Genomic DNA, 12,500 nt, shown 5'->3' with positions numbered 1-12,500 from the left:
CCGAGAACGTCGCCTCCCATACACCACATTTCCCGACCGCCTGCAAGGACGGGGGATTCGGTGCTGGGCTCGGTCCCGTTTCGCTCGCAGCTACTCGGGGAATCCCTGTTGGTTTCTTTTCCTCCGCTTAGTGATATGCTTAAATTCAGCGGGTTGTCTCGCCTGATCTGAGGTCGACAGCGGATACATTCGCTTCCATCAACTTCCTGCACGACCGCGTGCGCTCGCCCTACCAAGTGCGCCCGCAACCCTGTACAGGGCCACTTCTTCACAAGGCTGGCAATCGGCTTCCCCGCTGCACGCGTGCGGCGCACAACCGGTGTGACGTGGAAGTGACGGGACACGTTCGTAAACCCATCGCGAACCGAGTACGACGCCCTACCAAGTGCGCCCGCAACCCTGTACAGGGTCACATCTTCACAAGGCTGGCAAGCGGCATTCCGCTGCGCGCGTGCGTCGTCCGAGCAGTTGCGTGATAAACGACCGTGTCGAAAGCCCAAACACCGCCGAGGCCAGTCGCCGCCGCCGCAAGGGCAGCCACGCAGCCTGGCGAGAGGCATCGTCTCGTGTAGCGTCGCCCCCGCCCCAACTGGAGTGGCCCAGTTTTTTGAACGGGACGGGAACTGCGAAGCACTTAGACCGACGGCGGACTACGACGAGAACGCCTTAAGCTTCGCCAACGTTTCGCCAACTCGTGCGGGAGACTTTTTCCGCTTCGCGGCAAGTCGTCGCGCCGTGCTCTCCGCATCAACCGCGTACGCAGCGAACCGCAAACGTCGGGCGCAGCCTCCTCACCTCCCTGCGCTTTGCGCGCGAACGTTCCCTGTTCGCGCGGCAAAGCCTGGAGGAGGCACGGCCCCGCAGCGTGTTCGAGCGCCCGGTCTACGGGACACCCTGCTTACTTCGAGGGCAACAAGCGCAACGCAAGGCTGCGATCTCGCGCACTTTGCGCACGGCTGGAGAAGCTTTGCTGGCCGGCTTTCGCTCCTCGTGTTTACCGTGCGTTAAAGTTGCGCGTCCGTGGCTCTCGCAGCTCTTGCGCGCCCGGTCGCAGAGAGGAGTACGCAACCTCGACCGCACTTTCCCTGCAGGCTTCCTTCCGACTCGAAGTCCTGCGGCGGTCTCAACGAGGTGCCACATCCTCAATGCAGTCGGTCGCCCCCGTTTCGGTTGGGCTCTGGCACGACGGTCGCCACCGTCTCGCCCTTGAGTGGCCGCTGTTGGCGCTCGCTGTGAGGTGTTCAGCGTGCTGTCCGTGTTGCCGACGCGGTCAAAACGAGTCGACGGCTCACGTTCCCTTGTGCGCCGAAGGCTCTCTTGATATGTGATCCGACCCTCAGACAGACGAAGCCAAGGGAAGACCCAAGGCCGCAATGTGCGTTCAAAGAATCAGTGCTCAGTGTGTCCTGCAATTCACACCAAGTCTCGCAGCTGGCTGCGTTCTTCATCGACCCGAGAACCGAGTGATCCACCGCTTAGAGTCGTGAAAAAGTGTTTGTTCAATTCCGTACAGTCAAAACCAAACGTTTCTGGCACTCGGCCAAACAGTGGCCAAGAAGGGCGCTTTTCAGCGCACGCTTGGACTCCAAAACTCTGCCGCGCCTTTTTCGGCTGCCGCAAATCGAGCAAACGGTGTGTTTCGGACGGCGTTTCGCTTCCGCTACTTGCGAGTGCTTTCGTGGTCCACCCCTCTATAAATACTCGGGAGGCGTCGAAGCCGGTTCTCCAAGCCGGACCCGTAGGTATCGTTGTGTGCTCGCTCTCATTGGCCCGCCTAACCAGAAAATGCCTGCGGTACACCCATTTGGATAAGAGTGCACGCAGATGCGGGCCTCGACGGCTACACATTTCCTCGGGCGGCCGCCTCCCGGCCTCCGTGGAGCGCGGGATGCACGGTCCCATCGACAAGCCTCTCCCGTTTTTACCGTGGCGTCGCGGTTCACCACGGCGGGCGGGTCGGTCTCCTCCGCATAAAAAGGGGGACCCCCGCTTTTTGTTCCACGAAATCGCACAAGCTTTTTTCGCATCCACGGTTTGCCACCGCACACCAAAATGCCGATCCGGCTGCCTACTTTAGCCAACAGGTGGAGCCAGGCGCGCCGTACTTGCGCGGCACTTCCCACGTCCACCGAAGTCGGTGCCAAGGACCACTTTCGGCGCCGGAGCCGCGTACGAGCCTACTCGAGGCGGAAGAACGAAGCCAGCAAGGGCCTGGCCGCAAGTGCGTTCAATTGTCGGGACGTCCAAGTCCCTCGTTCTTCCGTGCTTCCTCTTTCGGCAAGTCGTTGCGGCACCTTCCCAAAGCGCGCAGACCCGCTAATCGCGACGAGCGCGACGTGGCCGTGCCGCCTTTCCCTCGGCAGCAAGCAAAACGCCTGGCAACGTCGACGCTCCCCTAACCGCGATCTCGCACCGTGTTTCGTGTGGCGAATTCAAAAGCCGGCCGGCGCTGCTGCAACCATTACGGTCGGTACGCATACGCCGCGGAGGGCGGGACGGTCATCGGAGCGTGCGGTTCCTCCATCGAGTACTGCGCACCTCGGCCGTCGCATCGCCGTGCCATGACCGGCCGCGCGTCAACGCGAACCGGTGCCAGCGAGATCCCTCGCCTGCAAGAACCGACCGGCAGCCTCCGTCACCCGAGGACGCGGAGGCGCTTGCCGCGGACGGCGGGACGGTATGCACTGGTGCACAGCGGACCCGTCACATCGCCAGTTCCTTGACCGACCGCCGACGCTTGTGCCGTTCCTCTCGTACTTGGCAGTCGCCGCGCGATTGTCGGGTCTCGTTCTTGCACGCTCGAACGGTCGGGAGGGCACTCGGCTGGCGTTTCGGGAACGCGCAGCCTCGCCTTCTACCGACGTAACCACGACTCGCCGTTCGCGCTCCGCCGCTCCTGTTTACAGTACTAGGCGGTCCCGCAGCGGTCGGGTCGCGCATTTCGAGCGCTTCGAGCCACGGTGCAGTGGCGGGTCGAAAGCCGACCTATGAGTGCGTTGCGCCGTTTGTACCCGCGTCCGCCACCTGGCCGACCGTCCAAGGTCGCGGTGTTGGCGTCCGCTGGGCGCAACAATTTGTCACGGGGTGCCGCTCCACATTCAGGCAGCCCCGTGGGGAAAAGCCGACCCCGCGTCCAAACGGGGTCAGCGGCAGAAAGTGTCGGGCGCAGACGCAGCTGAGGCGCTCACCCTTCACAATCCGTTAATGATCCTTCCGCAGGTTCACCTACGGAAACCTTGTTACGACTTTTACTTCCTCTAAATGATCAAGTTTGGTCATCTTTCCAACAGACCGGCGCAACCGAAAGGCCGCGCCGGACATCGGTCCGAAGACCTCACTAAATCATTCAATCGGTAGTAGCGACGGGCGGTGTGTACAAAGGGCAGGGACGTAATCAACGCGAGCTTATGACTCGCGCTTACTGGGAATTCCTCGTTCAAGGGGAACAATTGCAAGCCCCTATCCCAATCACGAAAGAAGTTCCACGGGTTACCCAGTCTTTTCAGACAGGGATAAAGACACGCTGCTTCCTTCAGTGTAGCGCGCGTGCGGCCCCGGACATCTAAGGGCATCACAGACCTGTTATTGCTCTGTTTCGTGCGGCTAGGAGCCGCTTGTCCCTCTAAGAAGGTTGTAAGGTGCTGGGAACCCCGCACCTATTTAATAGGCTAGAGTCTCGTTCGTTATCGGAATTAACCAGACAAATCGCTCCACCAACTAAGAACGGCCATGCACCACCATCCACCGAATCAAGAAAGAGCTCTCAATCTGTCAATCCTCCCAGTGTCCGGGCCGGGTAAGTTTTCCCGTGTTGAGTCAAATTAAGCCGCAGGCTCCACTCCTGGTGGTGCCCTTCCGTCAATTCCTTTAAGTTTCAGCTTTGCAACCATACTTCCCCCGGAACCCAAATACTTTGGTTTCCCGGAAGCTGCCCGCCGAGTCATTTGAGTAACTCAGGCGGATCGCTGGTTGGCATCGTTTATGGTCAGAACTAGGGCGGTATCTGATCGCCTTCGAACCTCTGACTTTCGTTCTTGATCAATGAAAACATTCTTGGCAAATGCTTTCGCAGTAGTTCGTCTTGCGACGGTCCAAGAATTTCACCTCTAGCGCCGCAATACGAATGCCCCCGTCCGTCCCTCTTAATCATTACCTCGTATTCCAAAAACCAACAGAACAGAAACGAGGTCTTGTTCTATTATTCCATGCAAGTTTATTCAGGCGACTCGCCTGCGTTGAGCACTCTAATTTTTTCAAAGTAAAAGCACCGGCCATCTCGAGGCACACAATGAAGTGCACCAAGAAAGAACCGGCATGATGTTCAGTCCGAGCCGTCGCATCGGGTAGATGCACGACTCGTCTGGAACTGAGATCCAACTACGAGCTTTTTAACCGCAGCAGCTTTAGTATACGCTATTGGAGCTGGAATTACCGCGGCTGCTGGCACCAGACTTGCCCTCCAATTGATCCTCGTTAAAGGATTTAGAGTGTACTCATTTCAATTACGGGGCCTCAAAAGAGTCCCGTATTGTTATTTTTCGTCACTACCTCCCCGTGCCGGGAGTGGGTAATTTGCGCGCCTGCTGCCTTCCTTGGATGTGGTAGCCGTTTCTCAGGCTCCCTCTCCGGAATCGAACCCTGATTCTCCGTTACCCGTAACAACCATGGTAAGCAAGTAACCTACCATCGAAAGTTGATAAGGCAGACACTTGAAAGAAACGTCGCCGGCTCGTGGCCATGCGATCAGCACAAAGTTATCCAGAGTCACCACACAATACGGGCCGAAACCCGATCGATCTTGGTCTAATAAAAGCACCCGTTACCCAAAGGGCTCCAGGCTCACTGCATGTATTAGCTCTAGAATTGCCACAGTTATCCAAGTAGGAAGAAACGATCTAAGGAACCATAACTGATTTAATGAGCCATTCGCGGTTTCGCCTTATTTCGGCATGTACTTAGACATGCATGGCTTAATCTTTGAGACAAGCATATGATTACTGGCAGGATCAACCAGGTAATCGTTCGACTGCGCGTCCGTCCTCGCCCTCGGCGGGCCGGACGCAGTCTGTGTGCGGCGGAGGCCACCTTCAGGCGCCCCAACACGCTTATTTTGCACTCCGAGATGACGGCGTTCGAGCTCGCTACGGCACAACCTTCCCGAAAGACGAGTGGGAGCCGTGCGGCAAGAAGCACGTTCATGCTCGCTCTTTTTCGTTGCATCGACTCGGTCGCGCCGTGCGGGTTGCCCAAGCCCGCTGCACTGTCGGTGGACCGGCCGGAACTAGCAACGGAGCCGAGACTGCAAAGCCGCCAGACGACGGGTCACGCCCGCGTCTTCGGCGCTTTCGCATCTGAATCGCCCGAGGACGACACGGAACACACCTCGATATCGTGGTAAAACGGCACCGTCCGACAACCAGCCCCTAACGCATCAAGCGGATGAGGCTGCAGACGACTGCCGTGGATTCCCCTGGAGCAGACCCGAGGACACGCTTGACGAGGCCGAAGCCCGCCGCATATCAGACACCCGGTCGCTTTCGCGTACGCCGCTCACGAGAACCCCCACATAATAGCAGCGATAAGTACCCAGACCTCCTTGGGCCCTAATACGAGCGTACTCGAGAAAATTTCACCGCGGGTGTGCCCCGAAACGTGTGGCATGTTGAGCGTGCCACAAGTCTACGTCGCTCTCAAACCCGCCGAGGTCGTAGAATTTGCGACCCTACTCACGAAATTCCCACCGAGGATACGGCCGCAAACGTACCGCACCTTGGGTAGGCCACGAGTTTGTGCAACACTACGCTGACGGCACAGCACCGAGGTCGTGCGCGCACGCACGGGAAAATTCCGCCGCGGTTTCTGCCGAAAACGTGAGGCACCACGACTCTCCGCAAGTTCGCGTCGACTGCGAAAGACCGAAGTCGTGAACGACGTGTCCGCTACTCGCCGCCGACACGCTGGACACCAAACGTACAACGACTCGACGGCGTCGTAGAGGCCCACGACGCGGTTTTCCTTAACGACGTCTCGGCGTGGCACCGACAGGTTAGAACGGCCGACCAACGTTCCCTGTCCGCCGTTCGGCTCAGTCGAAGGGCTCGGCGACTTCGGCAACGCTGCGAAGCCGCACGGTGACGCACGCCATGTCCCCATTTTTTTTTTCTTTCTGCGTCTGCCGGGGTGCCCCTATAATAGCAGCGATAAGCACCCAGACCGCCGTGGGTCGCTCGCCCCGGCTGACGTGGTTTTTCGTACTCCTGCGGCGGTCGCCGTCAAGCACGTCCAAATACGCTACTTTCGTGGGCGCATTCACGCTCTTTCGCTTCGCCGGAGTGCCAGCACTCACTCTGCCAAAAACGGCGAACATCCGAGCGGCGGTTCCCACTTTTGCGTCGGCGTCGCAAACCCCGCCCCGGCAGACGAGGTTTGCCGTACTCGTGCGACGGTGGCCGGCGGGCACGTCGAAAGACGCCGATATCGTGCGCGAATTGGCGCACCTTGGCTTCACCGGAGTGCCGCCACTGACTCCTCCAAAAACGGCGAAGATCCGAGCGGCGCTTCCCACTTTCGCATCGGCGTCCCGAACTCCGCCCCGGCTGACGCGGTTTACCGTACTCGTGCGACGGTCGCCGGCGAGCACGTGGAAAGACGCCGATATCGTGCCCGAATCGGCTCCGTTCGGCTTCGCCGGAGTGCCAGCACTGGCTCGGCGAAAGACGACGAACATCCGAGCGACGGTTCTCACTATTGCGTACGCGTCGCAAACCCCGCCCCGGCAGACGCACTTTGCCGTACTCGTGCGACGGTCGCCGGCGAGCACGTAGAAAGACGCCGATATCGTGCCGGAATCGGCCCCGTTTGGCTTCGCCGGAGTGCCAGCACTCACTCGGCCACAAACGGCGAACATCCGAGCGGCGGTTCCCACTTAGCCGTCGGCGTCCCGAACTCCGCCCCGGCAGACGCGGTTGCCGAGCTCGTGCGACTAGCGACCGCGAAGCCGTCTCGCGACGCCGCTTTCGTGCGCGGCTCCCACTGCGACCTGGGTCACCCGAGGTCGACGAGCAAAAAAGAATGTCGAAAAAAATTTTTTTTTTTTTTGCGTCTGCCGGGGTGCCCCTATAATAGCAGCGATAAGCACCCAGACCGCCATGGGTCGCTCGCCCCGGCTGACGTGGTTTTTCGTTTTCCTGCGGTGGTCGTCGTCAAGCACGTCCAAACACGCCACTTTCGTGGGCGCATTCGCGCTCTTTCGCTTCGCCGGAGTGCCAGCACTCACTCTGCCAAAAACGGCGAACATCCGAGCGGCGGTTCCCACTTTTGCGTCGGCGTCGCAAACCCCGCCCCGGCAGACGAGGTTTGCCGTACTCGTGCGACGGTGGCCGGCGGGCACGTCGAAAGACGCCGATATCGTGCGCGAATTGGCGCACCTTGGCTTCACCGGAGTGCCGCCACTGACTCCTCCAAAAACGGCGAAGATCCGAGCGGCGCTTCCCACTTTCGCATCGGCGTCCCGAACTCCGCCCCGGCTGACGCGGTTTACCGTACTCGTGCGACGGTCGCCGGCGAGCACGTGGAAAGACGCCGATATCGTGCCCGAATCGGCTCCGTTCGGCTTCGCCGGATTGCCAGCACTGGCTCGGCGAAAGACGACGAACATCCGAGCGACGGTTCTCACTATTGCGTACGCGTCGCAAACCCCGCCCCGGCAGACGCACTTTGCCGTACTCGTGCGACGGTCGCCGGCGAGCACGTAGAAAGACGCCGATATCGTGCCGGAATCGGCCCCGTTTGGCTTCGCCGGAGTGCCAGCACTCACTCGGCCACAAACGGCGAACATCCGAGCGGCGGTTCCCACTTAGCCGTCGGCGTCCCGAACTCCGCCCCGGCAGACGCGGTTGCCGAGCTCGTGCGACTAGCGACCGCGAAGCCGTCTCGCGACGCCGCTTTCGTGCGCGGCTCCCACTGCGACCTGGGTCACCCGAGGTCGACGAGCAAAAAAGAATGTCGAAAAAAATTTTTTTTTTTTTTTGCGTCTGCCGGGGTGCCCCTATAATAGCAGCGATAAGCACCCAGACCGCCATGGGTCGCTCGCCCCGGCTGACGTGGTTTTTCGTTTTCCTGCGGTGGTCGTCGTCAAGCACGTCCAAACACGCCACTTTCGTGGGCGCATTCGCGCTCTTTCGCTTCGCCGGAGTGCCAGCACTCACTCTGCCAAAAACGGCGAACATCCTAGTGGCGGTTCCCACTTTTGCGTCGGCGTCGCCAACCCCGCCCCGGCATACGCGGTTTGCCGTACTCGTGCGGCGGTGGCCGGCGGGCACGTCGAAAGACACCGATATCGTGCGCGAGTCGATGCTTCTTGGTCTCGCAGGAGGGCCGCCACTCACTCCTGCAAAAACGGCGAAGATCCGAGCGGCGCTTCCCACTTTTTCGTCGGCGTCGCAAACCTCGCCCCGGCAGACGCGCTTTGCCGTACTCGTGCGACGGTCGCCGGCGAGCACGTCGAAATACGCCGATATCGTGCCCGAATCGGCCCCGTTTCGCTTCGCCGGAGTGCCAGCACTCGCTCGGCCAAAGACGACGAACATCCGAGCGACGGTTCCCACTATTGCGTACGCGTCGCGAACCCCGCCCCGGCAGACGCGGTTTGCCGTACTCGTGCGGCGGTGGCCGGCGGGCACGTCGAAAGACGCCGATATCGTGCACGAATTGGCGCTCCTTGGCTTCACCGGAGTGCCAGCACTCACTCGGCCAAAAACGGCGAACATCCGAGCAGCGGTACCCACTTAGCCGTCGGCATCCCGAACTCCGCGCCGGCTGACGCGGTTGCCGAGCTCGTGCGACTAGCGACCGCGAACGCGTCTCGCGACGCCGCTTTCGTGCGCGGCTCCCATTGCGACCTGGGTTACCCGAGCTCGACCAGCAAAAAAGAAGGTCGAAAATTTTTTTTTTTTTTTCTGCGTCTGCCGGGGTGCCCCTATAATAGCAGCGATAAGCACCCAGACCGCCGTGTGTCGCTCGCCCCGGCTGACGTGGTTTTTCGTACTCCTGCAGCGGTCGCCGTCACGCACGTCCAAATACGCCACTTTCGTGGGCGCATTCGCGCTCTTTCGCGTCGCCGGAGTGCCAGCACTCACTCTGCCAAAAACGGCCAACATCCGAGCGGCGGTTCCCACTTTTGCGTCGGCGTCGTAAACCCCGCCCCGGCAGACGCGGTTTGCCCTACTCGTGCGACGGTCGCCGGCGAGCGCGTCGAAAGACGCCGATATCGTGCGCTAATTGGCGCTCCCTGGCTTCTCCGGAGTGCCGCCACTCACTCCTCCAAAAACGGCGAAGATCCGAGCGGCGTTCTCCACTTTCGCATCGGCGTCCCGAACTCCGCCCGGGCTGACGCGGTTTACCGTACTCGTGCGACGGTCGCCGGCGGGCACGTCGAAAGACGCCGATATCGTGCCGTAATCGGCCCCGTTTGGCTTCGCCCGTGTGCCAGCACTCACTCGGCCAAAAACGGCGAACATCCGAGCAGCGTTTCCCACTTTCGCATCGGCGTCCCGAAGCCCGCCCCGGCAGACGCGGTTTGCCCTACTCGAGCGACGGTCGCCGGCGATCACGTCGAAAGGCGCCGAATTCGTGCACGAATCGATGCTTCTTGGTCTCGCAGGAGGGCCGCCACTCACTCCTGCAAAAACGGCGAAGATCCGAGTTGCGCTTCCCACTTTTTCGTCGGCGTCCCGAACTACGCCCCGGCTGACGCGGTTTACCGTACTCGTGCGACGGTCGCCGGCGGGCACTTCAAAATACGCCGATTTCGTGGGCGCATTCACGCTGTTTCGCTTCCCCGGAGTGCCAACACTCACTCTGCCGAAAGCGGCGATCATCCGAGCGGCGGTTCCCACTTTTGCGTCGGCTTCGCAAACGGCGCCCCGGCAGACGCGCTCGTGCGACGTACTCGTGCGACGGTCGCCGGCGAGCACGTCGAAAGACGCCGATATCGTGCTCGAAACGACCCCGTTTCGCTTCGCCGGAGTGCTGCCAGTCACGGCGCAGAAAACGGCGAACAAGTGTTTTTTTTTTTTTTTTTCCTAGAATTTGTGTTATAGAAGGCACATTTGATATCGGACGATAATTTTCAACTTTATCACGCGCACCGATTTTCGTGTAGAGGTTTGCAAGTTTATGGGAATTTCTCCACTTGGAATAATGCGATTTAGTAGTACTACGAGAACTTCATGGATGTACTCAAGGGTACGGGGCAAGTCAGTTACGTCAACACCTGCAGATTTTTTACACTTCAAACTGAAAATTGTTGGTTGTGAGTCCTCGTGTGATATTAAAGGCCGATTCGCTAACACATAGAACAAAGAAAGAAAGGAAGAAAAAACGCCCGCGCTCGCTCAAGAAACCTGGGTTCGCAACAAGTGGCAACAACAAGCAACCGAGCGAGTGCGCCAAAACCCGTGGCGGCCGAACAAACGCGAAGTCCCAACCGCGTCAGCCGGGGCGGCACGGGACAGGAAAAATCACTTCAGCCGGGGCGGCGGGGCACCGAATAAACCTCGTCACCTCGTCGCAGGATAAAAGAGGAAACAAAAAGTCTAAACAGCGTCTGCTGGAGCGAATGCGTAATAAAACAACAACAACAACAAAAAAAAAAAACACCCGCGCTCAAGAAGTCTGCAATCACCACAAAAGGCGACTGTGACCGAGCAGCGTCAGCCGGGGCCGTGCGGAAACGGAAAAACCGCGACTACCGGGGCGTCGAGGCACCGAAAAATCCACTTCAGCCGCGGCGAAAAAAAAAAACAAAAAGAAAGACGGAGGGGGGGGGGGAACCACGTCTGCCGGGGCGAAGGAAAAAAAAAAAACGCGTCTGCCGGGGCGAGCCCGGGTGCGGCACCACCGGGAAAACTGTGGCAAACAGACATGGCGATCGAGTGAGTGGGCCGCCAGCCAGGCTCAGCCAAAAAGTGCAAAGTCCGAACTGCGTCAGCCGGGGCGGCAAAAACCACGTCAGCCGGGGCGGCGCAAAAAACCGCGTCTGCCGGGGCGGCACGAAACCGCGTCAGCCGGGGCGGCGCGAAAACTGCGTCAGCCGGGGCGAAAGAAAAAAAAAAAAAAAAACGCGTCTGCCGGGGCGAGCCCGGGTGCGGCACCACCGGGAAAACTGTGGCAAACAGACATGGCGATCGAGTGAGTGGGCCGCCAGCCAGGCACAGCCGAAAAGTGCAAAGTCCGAACCGTGTCAGCCGGGGCGGCAAAAAACCGCGTCAGCCGGGGCGGCGCAAAAAACCGCGTCTGCCGGGGCGGCACGAAACCGCGTCTGCCGGGGCGGCGCGAAAACTGCGTCAGCCGGGGCGAGCCCGGGTGCGGCACCACCGGGAAAACTGTGGCAAACAGACATGGCGATCGAGTGAGTGGGCCGCCAGCCAGGCTCAGCCAAAAAGTGCCAAGTCCGAACTGCGTCAGCCGGGGCGGCAAAAAACCGCGTCAGCCGGGGCGGCGCAAAAAACCGCGTCTGCCGGGGCGGCGCGAAAACCGCGTCTGCCGGGGCGGCGCGAAAACTGCGTCAGCCGGGGCGAAAGAAAAAAAAAAACGCGTCTGCCGGGGCGAGCCCGGGTGCGGCACCACCGGGAAAACTGTGGCAAACAGACATGGCGATCGAGTGAGTGGGCCGCCAGCAAGGCTCAGCCAAAAAGTGCTAAGTCCGAACTGCGTCAGCTGGGGCGGCAAAAAACCGCGTCTGCCGGGGCGGCACGAAACCGCGTCAGCCGGGGCGGCGCGAAAACCGCGTCTGCCGGGGCGGCACGAAACCGCGTCAGCCGGGGCGGCGCGAAAACTGCGTCAGCCGGGGCGAGCCCGGGTGCGGCACCACCGGGAAAACTGTGGCAAACAGACATGGCGATCGAGTGAGTGGGCCGCCAGCCAGGCACAGCCGAAAAGTGCTAAGTCCGAACTGCGTCAGCCGGGGCGGCAAAAACCGCGTCAGCCGGGGCGGCGCGAAAACCGCGTCTGCCGGGGCGGCACGAAACCGCGTCAGCCGGGGCGGCGCGAAAACTGCGTCAGCCGGGGCGAGCCCGGGTGCGGCACCACCGGGAAAACTGTGGCTAACAGACATGGCGATCGAGTGAGTGGGCCACCAGCCAGGCTCAGCCAAAAAGTGCTAAGTCCGAACTGCGTCAGCCGGGGCGGCAAAAACCGCGTCAGCCGGGGCGGCGCAAAAAACCGCGTCTGCCGGGGCGGCACGAAACCGCGTCAGCCGGGGCGGCGCGAAAACTGCGTCAGCCGGGGCGAAAGAAAAAAAAAAAACGCGTCTGCCGGGGCGAGCCCGGGTGCGGCACCACCGGGAAAACTGTGGCAAACAGACATGGCGATCGAGTGAGTGGGCCGCCAGCCAGGCACAGCCGAAAAGTGCCAAGTCCGAACTGCGTCAGCCGGGGCGGCAAAAAACCGCGTCAGCCGGGGCGGCGCAAAAAACCGCGTCTGCCGGGGCGGCACGAAAC

General features: G+C 60.6%; 3 non-coding genes across 3 annotated transcripts in view; all 3 read right to left on the bottom strand.

Moving 5' to 3' along the window:
• LOC142794769 (large subunit ribosomal RNA) overlaps window positions 1-176 on the bottom strand; it is a 3,958-nt gene extending 3,782 nt beyond the window's left edge. The window contains exon 1 of the ribosomal RNA XR_012892605.1: window positions 1-176. This exon is cut by the window's left edge and continues 3,782 nt beyond it. This is a non-coding gene — a ribosomal RNA (large subunit ribosomal RNA).
• A 1,154-nt stretch (window positions 177-1,330) lies between these two features.
• On the bottom strand, window positions 1,331-1,483 carry LOC142794772 (5.8S ribosomal RNA). The gene has a single exon (XR_012892608.1). It is a non-coding gene; the product is annotated as a 5.8S ribosomal RNA (ribosomal RNA).
• Window positions 1,484-3,202: 1,719 nt separating this feature from the next.
• LOC142794766 (small subunit ribosomal RNA) lies at window positions 3,203-5,017 on the bottom strand. Its single transcript, XR_012892602.1, has one exon. It is a non-coding gene; the product is annotated as a small subunit ribosomal RNA (ribosomal RNA).
• Window positions 5,018-12,500: the final 7,483 nt, after the last annotated feature.

Source organism: Rhipicephalus microplus, unplaced genomic scaffold (assembly GCF_043290135.1).
Source record: "Rhipicephalus microplus isolate Deutch F79 unplaced genomic scaffold, USDA_Rmic scaffold_497, whole genome shotgun sequence".
Classification (NCBI taxonomy): domain Eukaryota; kingdom Metazoa; phylum Arthropoda; class Arachnida; order Ixodida; family Ixodidae; genus Rhipicephalus; species Rhipicephalus microplus.
Note: the sequence above shows the minus strand (reverse complement) of the source record. Positions and strands in the feature narration are given on the sequence as shown.